This window comes from Chiloscyllium plagiosum, chromosome 18, assembly GCF_004010195.1.
Source record: "Chiloscyllium plagiosum isolate BGI_BamShark_2017 chromosome 18, ASM401019v2, whole genome shotgun sequence".
NCBI classification, from domain to species: Eukaryota; Metazoa; Chordata; class Chondrichthyes; order Orectolobiformes; family Hemiscylliidae; genus Chiloscyllium; species Chiloscyllium plagiosum.
The window spans coordinates 9,234,864-9,249,098 of NC_057727.1; the positions used below are offsets into that span (position 1 = coordinate 9,234,864).

General features: G+C 43.8%; 1 protein-coding gene across 3 annotated transcripts in view; it reads right to left on the reverse strand.

Annotated features, from left to right (window-relative positions):
• si:ch211-161c3.6 (high mobility group AT-hook 2b) overlaps positions 1-13,455 on the reverse strand; it is a 222,959-nt gene extending 209,504 nt beyond the window's left edge. For 2 of the 3 annotated variants that reach the window (XM_043707659.1, XM_043707656.1), the window contains exon 1: positions 13,175-13,455. The gene's annotated coding sequence lies outside the window, so the exon portion shown is untranslated. The remainder of the gene's footprint in view (positions 1-13,174) is intronic. The other variant, XM_043707657.1, reaches the window with a different exon arrangement.
• Between the last annotated feature and the right edge of the window lie 780 nt (positions 13,456-14,235).

Consider the following 14,235-nt stretch of genomic DNA (forward strand, 5'->3'; position numbering starts at 1 on the left):
TGACAACAACCTGGCTTTAGATATTACTTATAAATGTGAAAGGCACAAAAAGATTTGGTAAGTTGTTACCAGAACGAAGAGGTCACACCTATCAGAAAGAACTGAACAGATGGGTCTCTTTCCTAGAAAAGATAAGGCTGAGGGTGACTTGATAGAAGGCTTTATGATTACGAAAACATTTAATCAAATGGGCACAGTGATACAGCACTAAACAAATCCTTCAGTTCCACCAGTCCATGCTGACCATAATCCCAAACTAAACTAGTCCTACCCACCTGCGTATAGCTCATAACACTCCAAACATTTCTTATTCATGTACTTATCTAAATGTCTTTTAAATGTTGTAACTGGACCCACATCCACCAAATTCATTCCACACAACGAACCACTCTTTGTATAAAAAAATTTGCCCCTCCTGTTTTTTTTTCAAATTTTTCTCCTCTCATCTTAAAACTATGCCCCTTAGTCTTGAAATCCCTCGGGAAAACACACCCGCCATTCACCTCATTTATACTCCTCATGGTTTCCTAAACCTCAAGAAGGTGTTTGCCAGATGTGAAGGCAGACCAAAACTAGTGACCATAAATATTAAAAATCATTAATACATCCAAGGGGAAGTCAGGAAACAGAAACATTTCACCCAGAGTGGTTAGACTGGGGAACTCACAGCCATAAGGGTCTATAGAGGAGAATGATCTGCAAAGAGTGTGTGTCTCTGTGTCTCTGTGCCTCTGTGTGTCTGCGTCTCTGTTCGTCTGCGTCTCTGTGCCTCTGTGTATATATTGGGGGAAGCTAGATTATTGCATGAGGCTGAAAGGAAAAATATTCTGATCAGGTTAGCTGCAGAGTATTGGGAGAAGGCTTAAATATAGCATAAATTCTAGTATTGACCAGTTGGGCTGATTGGTCAGGTTTTGCTTTAGATGCAGGGGCTAGGGTGTATTATTAAAATAAAAGCATCTGCTCTACATGAATTAAATGTAAGATTTTTTTTAAGTTTACAGCTAAAAACTTAGGGGACATAGCTTTAAATTAAGGGGTGATAGATATAAGACAAATGTCAGAGGTAGTTTCTTTACTCAAAGTACTAGGGGCGTGGAATGCCCTGTCTGCAACAGGAGTGGACTCACCAACCTTAAGGGCATTTAACTGGTCATTGGATAAACATATGGATGAAAATGGAATAGTGTAGGATAGAAGGGCTTCAGATTGTTGCGCCGAACTGTGGAACCATCGAGGGCTGAAGGGCTGTATTGCACTGTAATGTCCAATGTTCTAGAAGGCATTAAGAAATGATACAAGGTCCAGAAATTGTAGCAATCCTGCAGTTGGACAATGATAGATTAGGTGAAAGGCCAAAATTAAGCAGGTGGAGTTTAATGTGGACAAATGTGAGGCTACCCATTTTGGTCAGAGAAATGGAAAGACAACTTATTTTCTCAATGGAGAGAAATGTCAGAGTGCTTTGAATTAGAGGGATATGGGTCATCTCGCGCATGGATCACAGAAAACCAACATGCTGGTACAACAGATAATAAAGAAGGAAATGGCATTTTGGAACGTATTGCTCAAGGAATAGAGTATAACAGTAAGGAGTGTTGCTGCAATTGTGCAAGGCATTAATGAGACTACACTAGGGAGTATTGTGTACAATGTTAGTCTCCTGACTTGAGGAAGGATGTAGATACATTGAAGCAGTTCAGTGAAGGTTGACTAGATTGACTCCAGACATGATGAAGGGGATTTGTCTTATGAAGAGAGATGAGTCGTTTAGGCCTATACTGTGGAGGTTAGAAGAACGAGGAGATTCAATTGAGGTATGTGAGGTGACAAAGGGGAGTGACAATGTAGATGTAGAGAGGATGATTCCTCACATGGGGTGATCTAGAATGAAAGGTCATAGTTTCAGGATAAGGCATAGCAGATTTAAAACAGAGATGAGGAGAGGTTCCTTCTCTCAAAAGGTCATGAATCTGTGGGATTCACTTCCCCAGGATGCAGTGGATGCTAGGCCGTGGGGTAAATTTAAGGAGGAGATAGACAGATTTTTAATTAGTAATGGGTTAAAGGGGATGGAGAGTGGGTAGGAAAGTGGAGTTGAGGCCGAGATGATATCAGCCACGATCCTATCAAATGGCAGAGGGTTGAATGGCCTAATCCTGCTTCTAGCTCTTATACTCCGTGCTGTTATGAGTAACGTTGTTGTGAATGTTACTTATGTACTCTGAGCATTGGAAAAGACAATTCGTCAATTTTGAAGATGGACTGTGAAAAGCGAAGGAATGAGAGCTGGGTGCAATGGTTCCAGTTGATCACATCTATGAGTTTAACCATAAGGACATTTTCTAGACACTAGATATGCTACTTCTGCATTTGCCAAGCCACAGTTTTATATACTTTAATGGGAAAGGATTACATGCAAGCATTCTCAGAAAACCACTGTCTAAGATTCTATTGATTTAGCACTTCAGATATGCAGCAAGTTTTAATAATAGAGAGTGGTGAAACTGTGAAATTCATTGCCACACAGGGCTGTGGAGACCGAGTCAGTGAGTGTCTTTGAGATAGATATTGATCAGTCAATATCTGGGTAAAGAAGCTTCTTCCTAATACCCTGTTGGATTTATTAGCAGCTCCTCTGGGGGTGGCACAATGGCTCAGTAGTTAGCACTGCTACCTCACAGCACTAGGGACCCAGGTTCGATTCCAGCCTCAGGGGACTGGCGGTGTGGACATTGTTTGGGCATTCTCCCCATGTCTGTGTGGGTTTCCTCCGGGTGCTCCGGCTTCCTCCCACAGTCCAAAGATGTGCAGGTCAGGTGAATTGGCCACGCTAAATTACCCGTAGTGGTAAGTGCATTAGTCGGAGGGAAATAAGTCTGGGTGAGATACTCTTCAGAGGGTTGGTTTGGCCGAAGAAAGGGCCTGTTTTCTACACTGCCGGGAATCTAACCTATAATTATGGGCCATAATTCAGGCCTCTCACACAAGAGGAGTTAATGTGTGAGGCGGCATTGCCTCAGAATAAAGGGGCACCAATTTAAGACTGAGAAGATGAGGAATTTACTCTCTCAGAGGGTTGAGAGTCTTTGGAATTTTTTCCACTTTGGAGGCAGAATCATTGCATCTATTTAAGACAAAAACAGAAATTGTTGGAAAAGCTCAGCAGGTCTGACAGCATCTACTGACAGAAATCAGAGTTAATGTCTTGGGTGATTCTTTCCACAGATGCCGCCAGATCTGCAGAGCTTTTCCAGCAATTTCTATTTGTGTCTTTTATTTACAGCATCTGTAGATCTTTTGGTTTTTACTGCAAATATCTTGGCCTGAGATACACTCTTGATCTGTTGGGGAAGTCAAGGAATTTGGGGAAATGGTACAAAGTGATCGTGAAGAATGTTGGATTAACCTCATATTGAATGGTGGAACAGGATCGAGGGACTGAATGGCCTTCTCCTGTTACTATGGTCTTATGATCAATGGTCTTAGATGTTGTCCAAGGTAAAGGTGCTGAAGGGCTTAACATTCATGTTATATTGGCTACTGATGTCATGCACCATCCATGGATGGAGACACAAGGAAACCACTCAAACGTTTGGAAGGAGCAATGCATCTGGACCAGTTCCCTCAAGTTCTAGTAAGTCTGTCTAATTAAATGTAGTCATGATTTGGAGATGTCGGTGTTGGACTGAGGTGTACAAAGTTAAAAATCACACAACACCAGGTTATAGTCCAACAGGTTTAATTGGAAGCACACTAGCTTTCGGAGCGACGCTCCTTTATCAGGTGATTGTGTGGAGCGTTGCTCCGAAAGCTAGTGTGCTTCCAATTAAACCTGTTGGACTATAACCTGGTGTTGTGTGATTTTTAACTAATTAAATGTAGTCCTACATATTGCTATCATAAAACCATCAGTTGTTGGAGCACAATTAGGCCGTTCAACCCACCAAGTCTATTCCGATTGTGGGTTCGATTGTGGGTGATATGTTTTTCAACCCCATTCTCCAGCCTTCCCCCCGTGACCTTTGATCCCCCTACTAATCAAGAACCTACCTTATGTCATGCAATTAATCATACTACCAAAGAACTGTGCCTCTTCTGTATATACTCAACGATGGTGCATTCTCTACCATTAATCACTCGATGACAAATGGAGGATCGGTGGTCAAGAACTACATCAAACGATCCTCATCCAACACCAAGGGCTGGCAGAGATGTCAAATACCACAAAGTACTAGTTGTGGTAATTTGGGGAAATACCACAAGTGGAATTTTTTTTTTACATTTACCCCATCATAACATGTTTACAACATAGACAAAGGCCCTTCAGCTAACTGTCGACACTGATCATTAAGCATCTCTCTGTTCTAGTCTCATTTTCCAGCACTTGATCTGTAGTCCTATATGCAATGGCATTTCAAGTGCTTGTCTAAATACTTCTTAAATGTCTTGAGGGTTACTGCCTCTATTATCCTTTCAAGCAGTGAATTCCAGATTCCCACGACCCTCTCGTTAAAAACAGTTCTTCCACGAATCCTCTCTATACCTCTTGCTCCTTCAACTGAAACTGTGCCAAACCCACCCCCTCACTCTCAGTATTGATCCCTCTACTAATGGGAAAATATTTCTTCCTATCTACCCTACCTATACCCCTCAATATTTTGTAAACCTCAAATCAGTTCCCCTTCAACCTTCTCTGCTCTAAAGAAAACAAGAGTTGAAAATGTGTTGCTGGAAAAGTGCAGCAGGTCAGGCAGCATCCAAGGAGCAGGAGAATCGACGTTTCGGGCATGAGCCCTTCCTCAGGAATGAGGAAGGTGTGCCAAGCAGGCTAAGATAAAAGGTAGGGTGAGGGACTTGGGGGAGGGGCATTGGAAATGCGGTAGGTGGAAGGAGGTTAAGAGCTTCTAGGCAGAGGAGATGACCTGGGGTGTGCAGTGAGAGAGGGACCCACTGAAATCCTTATAGAGGGAGGAAGAGAGCTTCTTCAAGGAAGGCATCCTTGTAAGAGGATTCGCAGTAGGTTAAAATCTTCTAGGAGAAAGTGAGGACTGCAGATGCTGGAGATCAGAGCTGAAAATGTGTTGCTGGAAAAGCGCAGCAGGTCAGGCAGCATCCAAGGAGCAGGAGAATCGATGTTTCGGGCATGAGCCCTTCTTCAGGAATCTCTAAAGAAAACAACCCCAGCCTATCTAACCTCTTAACAGCTGAAACACTCCAGCCCAGGCAACATCTTCATGAATCTCATATAAACCTCTCTCTTGAGGAATAACATCCTCTCTATCATGTGGTGACCAGACCTGCACACAGCATTCCAGCTGCAACCTAACTGGTGTGATACACAACTCCATCCTAACCTCCTTGCTCTTGTATTCAAGGCCTTGATTAATAAAGTTAAAACTCACACAACACCAGGTTATAGTCCAACAGGTTTATTGGAATGTACAAGCTTTTGGAGTGCTGCTCCATCAACAGGCAGCTAGTGGAGCAGAATTATAGGACACAGAACCATTTATCTTTTACAGTAAATTCTGTGTCCTATGATTCTACCCCACTAGGTACCTGATGAAAAAGTAGCGCTCTGAAAGCTTGTACTTTCCAATAAACCTGTTGGACTATAATCTGGTGTTGCTGAGTTTTAACTTTGTCCACCCCAGTCCCACACCGGCACCTCCACATCTTGGCTAATAAAGGCAAATATACCTTATATTTCCTTAACCACTTTATCTACCTGCCCAGCTGCCTTTGAGGATCTACGGACATGTACACCAAGGTCTCTCAGATCCTCTGTACTTCCCAGGGTCTTACCATCCGTCATGTACCCACTGGCTTTGCTGGCCTTCCCAAAACGCATCACCTCACATTTTTCATGGTTAAATATCAAATCCTTTTACAATTTAAAAAAATAAATTCTAATTTGTCACCTTTCAGATCTAGAGTAAACTGCCAATGCCAATTCAATCTTTCCTGATCTGTAGAGCCTGGGATTAGCTTCATGGATCCATTTCACAACTTCTCCAGTTTGTTAACATTCCTGTTTGGAGATCAGATCGGTTTGCAATAACCCGGGTGTGGTCTGACCAAGGTTCTATACAAGTTGACCATAACTGGTCTGCCTTTTCACTTCTATCCTTTTGGAAATGAACCCCCTGGCTTTCTCTGCGTTTTTGTTGAACGGTCTTATTACCCAGTGTTACAAATTTTAATGATGTGTTTCTGCTGCCCCCAATCCCATAATTTCTTAATCTCATACAGATACTTCTTCCCCTAAGGAGCATGAGGTTCCATTACTGTTTCCGCCAAACATTACCGCCTTATATTTGTTAACTACTTTTTGCCTGAAGCATTACTTTCTGACCTACTCACTAATTACCTACTCCTCCTGAGCTCCATTCCACAAGAATTGAGAGCAAGAGGAGACCATTCGGCCCCATGAAGCTGCACTGCATTTGGATAAGAGCGTGGTTACTGCTGTTGTGGTGCCAGTTTCACTTTCTAGGCTCACCCCCATATGCCCAACACCCCAAAATTCACTTGTCAATCAAGAAATCTAACTCAACTTTACTATCAACAGAATAGCAGCAAGTGAGCTGCGCATTCAAGGAGCCAGGGAAGATGCGATGGGTCAAATGGCCACCATCTGTGTTGTAACACTTCTGTAAGTGCACTCAGTGACTCTGAGTCTGTCTTGGTCTCTGGGGGCAAAAGGGCAACTTTCCCTTTGAACTACAAAGCATGTCGCTGCATGAGCTCCACTTGTGGGAGTCGCTGTCATGAACAGATGGAGCAGGTTCACCCGGTGGGGGGGGAGATAATTAGAGGCAGATTTATCTACAGATTAACAAGCCCCCCCCAAGGAGAAAAGACTCATCTCCATCTTACAATAAGAGACACTACTGAGTGTCCTCAAGTCCCCCACAAGGAGGAACATCCCCTCGGCATTCACTGTAAAAGTACCCTCGAAATTGTACGTTTCATCCTTGGCTCGTTATTACTCCTACACCTTAGCAAAGATAATCAGGAGCTACTGCCCATTGATTAAGATAGTACAACCCCAATGAAGCATTAGTTTACAACTGACACCAAATGGCTTTTTGGTTAATTTGTTAATGGAATATGGGTGCCATTGGCTAGGCCAGCATTTATTGGGACCACATTGGGTTTTGTAACAATGGACAGTTACATTATCATCGGGGGTTGGTTAGCTGCACAGATGGTTTGCAATGCAGACAGATGCCAACAGTGTGGGTTCAACTCCTACACCAGCTGAGGTTACTATGAAGCACTCTCCTTCTCAATGGGGATAAGGAGAAACTTCTTCAGCCAGAGAGCGGTGAATCTATGGAATTCACTGCCACAAAAGGCTGTGGAGGCCAGGTCATTGAGGGTATTTAAGATTGAGATAGACTGGTTCTTGACTATCAAGGGGATTAAGGGTTACAGGGAGAAAGTGGGAGAACAGGGTTGAGAAACTTATCCACCACCAAATTCTAGCCACCTGACGCCTGGGGGAGGAATGCTGCATCTTCCGCCTTGGAATCCTCCAACCACACAGGATTTCACCAGTTCCCTCATCTCCCCTCCCCTCACTTCATCCCAGATCTGACCTTCCAACTCGGCACCGCCCTCTTGACCTGTCCTACCTGTCCATCTTCCTTCCCACCTATCCAGCGGATGCTGCCTGACCTGCTGTGCTTTTCCAGCGCCACACTCTTTGACTGAGAAAAGTATCAGCCACGAATGAATGGTAGAGCCAGACTCGATGGGCTGAATGGCCTAACTTCTGCTCCTATGTCTTATAGTCAACCTCTCTCCTCCCCTGAGGGGTGATGACCCTCAGGTTAAACCACCACCGTTTGTCTCTCTGTAATCAGGGAGCAATCCGATGGTCTGGTAAGACAATGGTGACTTTCATTTATCATGAGGTCAGGTTGCATTCTATATTCTTGGCAGGATTCAACGATCACAATGTGCCATGGTGGGATTTGACCCTAGGTCCCCTGAACATTAACCTGGGGGGGGGGTCGATAATACTCGCTCAGTGACATAATCCTGCCACCACCTCCTTGTTCTGGAGCTGGAACAAATTTGGCTGGAGGGTGGGTCACAATGGGGTAATATTGGAGGGAGCCCACAGGGTCCACCAGGAACTGGAGATCTCTCTCGGAACCTCCCCCCCTCCCCCCTTCAAATGTTCAACTGCAGGTTCAACGGGTGGGAAGTTTCAAAAGTAAGCGACGGGAGATTGCAACGAGACCGGTGTTTGCAGCTCTAAGCAGATTGGTGAGCTCGGAGGACAGACAGCTCGGTACAGAGTACCAGTTTCCAAAACAGCTTGCAACAAACTGGAAGAAGACTTCCTTGATCCCGTGTCTGATCCTGATTTCCTGAGTCTTCATCGCCTAAAGCGTTTTAAAAATGATAATTAAGTCTGCAGAGAGACAGAGCAACATCTGAAGGGAAAGGCGGGTGCACCGAAAACTGCGCTTAACCCAAAAACTGCGCAATCCATCACCGTGACATAACTGTTTCTTGTCCGTGTTAAGCTTTAAAAGCACTTGCTCAAATGTTAACCGTATGAAGCCTTTTAAATTCAGTTTAAATCTGCAGCCTTTCAACTTCTGCTGATTTTAAGAATCCCTCCCTCCCCCAACAAAAAAAAATTAAAATCACATCTTTCCAAATAGCGTGCAAAATTAAATGTTGTTTGATCCGACTCTGGGCCAGCTGAGATGGTGAGAGATCGCGGGAAACGGGCAGAAGTGGGTTTGGAAGCTGACCGCTTACATTTTCCAAATCCGTTCCACTGGCTCCTCGGAACGGTGATATCATGACGACTCAGAACCTGTCCCTGCGCCTCAACACCCCCTTCCCCTTCCCATCCCACAGGCAGAAACCCTCAGCTTCACAAAAGAGGTTGTCAGGCACGAGTTCATCTACTGCGGCAGTTTATTTGTGAAAACTCGTAATTAACCTTTCCACGGCGCTGACCGCAAAACATATTGCCTTAACACAAACAAACTACACCAAATGTTTGGCTGCAAAAACTACGTGTCACTCGCCCCCCCCCCCCCTTTCTCACCCCCCCCCCCTCCTTTCTCAACCAGACACTAAGTAGAAGTGACTACTCCCTCTGCTGGGACCCAATGAACTATCCAGCTCTCGGGATTAGTTCATGCGCTCTGAGAAATTTCTGGGAATGGACAAATACAAAGACAACAAAACATTGAGAACATTGAGCCAAGCACCAGGAATGCAAGTTATTCAAAAGCATTTTTTGTTTTGGTTTTGTAGTTTTATATAAAATGCTCTCTTTAAAACTTTTGGTTGCTCTGTAGTTCATCCACTTTCCTGTTCACTGTCTACAAGTCAGGAATGTGATGGAGTACTCCCCAGTTGCCTGGATGGGTGCAGCTCCAGCAACACTTCAAGAGCCTTCTCACCATCCAGGTCAAAGCAGCCGCTTGACTGGCACCCATCCAGTTGAATGGGTGCAAACCTTAAACCCCTCCAACCACCATACATCCGCAAACATTCAACCCCTCCATCACCAATGCTCAGTAGCAGCCGTGCGTACCATCTACAAGACGCACTGCACAGGTTCAACTAGGATTCGTAGGCAACACTTTCTGTCTAAATTCATAAGGGCAATGATACATGGAAACACCATCACCTGCAAATTCCCCTCCAAGCCACTTACTATTCTGACTTGGAAATAGGTCACTGTTCATTCACTGTCGCTGGGTCAAAATTCTGAAAGTCCCTCCGTAATGGTATTGTGGGGGTCCACTTACAGCACATGGACTGCAGCAGCTCACTACCACCTTCTCAAGGATAACTAGGGATGGATGATAAATACTGGCCCAGTCAGCAACGTTGTGAATTTTGAATTTTTTAAAAATTGTAATGTCAGGGCATTGTGAACTAGACCAAATGTCGTATTTTACCCTGCTAACCATTAGAAATGATCAGTTCGCAGCATTCTAAGTGTTAATCGAAAACAAAGTTTACATAGAACATAGAACAGTACAGCACAGAACAGGCCCTTCAGCCCACGATGTTGTGCCGACCACTGATCCTCATGTATGCACCCTCAAATTTCTGTGAACATATGCATGTCCAGGAGTCTCTTAAATGTCCCCAATGACCCTGCCTCCACAACTGCTGCTGGCAACGCATTCCATGCTCTCACAACTCTCTGTGTCTCCAGTCCAGGCAGCATCCTGGTAAACCTCCTCTGAACCCTCTCCAAACCATCCACATCTTTCTCATAATAGGGCGACCAGAACTGGACGCAGTTTAATGGTGGGTCATTCTGAAGGAGTATCATCAGTCTCAAAATGTTAACTGCTTTCACTCCACAGATGATACCAGCCCTGAAGAGTTTCTCCAGCAATTTCTGTTTTTATTGATTATAGATTTCCAGTGTCTGCAGTTCATCATTTTATTTGTAAAAGTGGGAAACTGCTGTTGCATCATAAGAACAACCTATGAAATCCCACTGTTATTACCTTGTGCTGTTAACTATTATAATGGGGCAAGTGTTTTTACCCCTCTTGCACATCCAATCGTTCAAATGCCAGGGTTTTTTGGGGGGACTCAAACGTTAACTCTATCCACAGAAACTGCCAGACCCTGTTGAATTTCTCCCGCACTTTCTGGTTTAACTTCAGATCTCCAGCTGTAGTTTGGATTATTTTGTATTCTGTCATGGGAAACGTGACAGCACTTATTTTCCATCTTGAATTACAGCTAAGGGACTTTGCTGTGGGTCAGGAGTCACGTGTAGGCCAGACCAGGTAAGGAAGGCAGATTTCCTTCCCTAAAGCCATTAGATGGGTATTTACAACGGCCAATAGTTACATGGTGATCATTAGAACAGCTGCAATTCTAGATTATTGTTTTACTGAATTCAATGGAACCCATATCGTCAGAGCATTAGCCTGAGGCTCTGGGTTACTAGCTCAGAGATTTTACCACTAACCACCAAACCTCTGCCTTCTCTTCTGGAAATTAAAATGTGTTTTTGCACAGTTTTTCACATTAGACACCAGCTTGGAAGAGAAGTAGCCCATCATTTCAAAACTGATTGTTACCAAGATGTCTTCATTCACATGAAAAGGTTCAGATCTACAAATGATGCCTTACATTTGCTCAAAACATGTTGCAAACTCGCCTCTTTCTTTGAAACCCTTACCGATGGATGCACAAATCTCTAAGAGAGATTTTATCTTAGGAAGAAAAAAGCCTCTATCACCATCAATTAGCTGTGATGCTCCATTTTTCTTTAATATAAAAGACTACCTCACCTCCCTCGACTAAACCTTCTGGAATCCCAAGAATGCCATGGGAGACAAATTCATGGGAATTCCAGGCAGTTTGCGTTTGGCCAGGTTACTGGAGGGGAGCACAAGATTAAAAAACGATTTCGGTCAGTCCCGGAAATGAGTAAGATACAGGCATTTTTTTCACAGGAGGTGTACTGTAATTCTTGGAAGAAAAAGATCTGTCCCTTCCCCCCCCCCCCCCCCCCCACACACACACACAAAAAGGTGACCCGGGGATGAATGGCTGAAGACTTGCAGCTACGATTTTTCCACGGTTTCAGAGTTTAGTTCTGATCGTCAAGTGTGGTACTGAGTCAAAACGCGCAAACTACCCCGGTAAATGACACACATTTGCCTGAAGCAACTTTAACCTTGCTCTCTTTCGCACGGGAATCGAGAGGATTAAGCATTCAGATTGCAATTAAAACACCCATTGGCACAAATTTTGTTTCTGAGGAGGAGGAGGGGTATACCACAGGAGGTTTTATTCCCCCCCCCCCCCCCCATTCCCTCTCCCCACCCCCAAACAACAAAACATTGCTTCAGGTCTTGGAGCTCTCTTAATAGAAGATGCAGTTTTAAATTGACTATATTCATGCACATGGCCCACGGTTCCCTTACCCTTTGAACCACTTACTCCTTACAAACTAGCAAACTCTTCTAGGGAGAGCATAAACCCTCCAGCAGAACTTCAAATCGCTTGAAATTTAATTTTGCAAAACTAGCATGAGGGTGGTTCCATCGCTGGCTAAAAGTCAGTTGGCAATTGGCACTTAATACCATATTGGGGGGGGGGGGCATTAAAACAAAAGTGCAATGCTTTTGAGGCAGGTATTTCTTCCCTCTCCCAACCTAAAAAAAAATTGAGGAATAGTATTTTAAGTATACGCACACACAACCGGTCTGCAAGTGAACACAAGCTTTCAGAAACATCTGCCCTGGCCCCGTCTGCCGCTAACTCTCGCTTTGAATCAACTCTGCAAGTCGCCCCAGTGAAAACACAGAAAAACCGCGCCACTAGCAATTAAACTCCCGACACACACACAATCCCGCTGATTGCTTCGGCGGAAAAGAGGGCGAGAGAGTTCTGTGCAAGACTCAATCTGAATCAGGCGAATTAAACTTTGAAAGCTGAATATTCACGCTGCCTGTAATCAACTGTGTACATCAATGACAAACATCTGAACACTGAGACCACGCACTGGTGCATTGAGCAGTAAAGGGGAGCTAAGTGCAAATTAAACAACATTTTAAACCAAAAACAAACTCAACAAAACATTTTATTTTAAAACAGACCAAATCGTAACAAAATGCATGATTTATTTCACATACACTATCGCAAATAATGCATGCAAATTTGAATTAATCAAGATCTACACCATGCATTAATTATTATTAAAATAGCCATAAACTGTGGTGATACCAACGAGCCAAAAATACTTCACTCAACACCAGCTGATAAAAATTGTAATTTTTCATTCAACTTTTTGCATTTGAAACTCATTCACTTGTATCCTGCCAAAACAAAGACACTATCCAGCTAGCAGCGACCATAAATATCAATGTTGGCGATTGACTTTTTAAAGGTAAGAAAGACAGGGCTGACATGATGTAAACACATTATTTAAAAGACAAACAAATCGACCTGAGTGATACACACACACACACACACACACAAACTCAGTTTGTGATTACAGAGCGTGTAAGCAACATCTTCAAACCAGTTGCATCTCCCATCTGAAACAGCCAGCAAGTACTGGGAATGCCGCCTATTAAAAAATCATCCCCTTCCTTATTTTTTTTTTGCAAAATGAGAATTACCATCAGCACCAAATTAAATAACGCACCGATTTGTCCTTAAGTTTGCACAGCCTGGAAAAATTTCACTAAGTCCAGCAACAAGCGGAGACGCCGCAGCTCCAAGTGAGAAAAAGGAGAGAGAGAGAGAGGAGGGAGGGAAGGTTGGTGGGAGGCTGGGGAGAAAGGAAGGGGGGGGGGGGGGGAGACCTCCGTATAAAATGTAGAAAATATGAATCAGTTCCTCACTCGATGATCACTGCGCTCAATTCACTGTACTGCGGTCATCATTGAGTCTACAGGCGTTTAACTCTCTCAATTCACACTCACACACTCGCTGCCAAATACATAACATAGTTATGGTATTAAAGCATAGTTTAAAAAGCAGTTGTAGCAGAGGTTCCCCGCCCCCTGCACCGCCCTTGATTGACATTTCGTGGGCAAAAATAGAGATCTGGATTCAAATTGGTATTTGGAAGTTACTAACTGGGGCCCTTAAAGGGGAAATACACATATGACCTTTTCAAGTGGCAATGTCCAATGGTGTTCCGTTTTAAAGGAGAACACTGCGAGTTTGATTATAAAATAAATCGCTTGCGAGCATTTTTTGAACTCCTAAGCTGGTGTGAGATGATGCAATTGTCACATCTGTCCCAACGGTTCATGCGTTCTTTTTTCTACAGAAAGAGATTTCCTGCTTTGAAAATGAAGGGACAGGCCCACCAGCCCACCTTCCTCTCCCAAAGAAAGAGCCTCTTCACTGTATCACCTCCAATCGCCACCTCGTGATTGAGTTTTTAGACGGGGTGTCTCTTGCTCTTTGCAAACACATAGAGTCATAGAATCATGCAGCACAGGAACAGAACCGTCGGTCCAACTTATCCGTGTTGATCAACCTTTCCTATTCATGTGCCTGTCCAAATGTCTTTTCAATGTTGTAACTGTACCTGCATCTACCATTCTATCTGAGTGCATCATGTCTTGGTACGGTAACTGCTCTGCTCAGGACTATAAGAAATACAGAAAGTTGTGAACGCAGCCCAGAATGTCACGCAAACCAATCATTGACCCCACCTACACTTCTCCCTGCCTCAGGAAGGCAGCCAACATC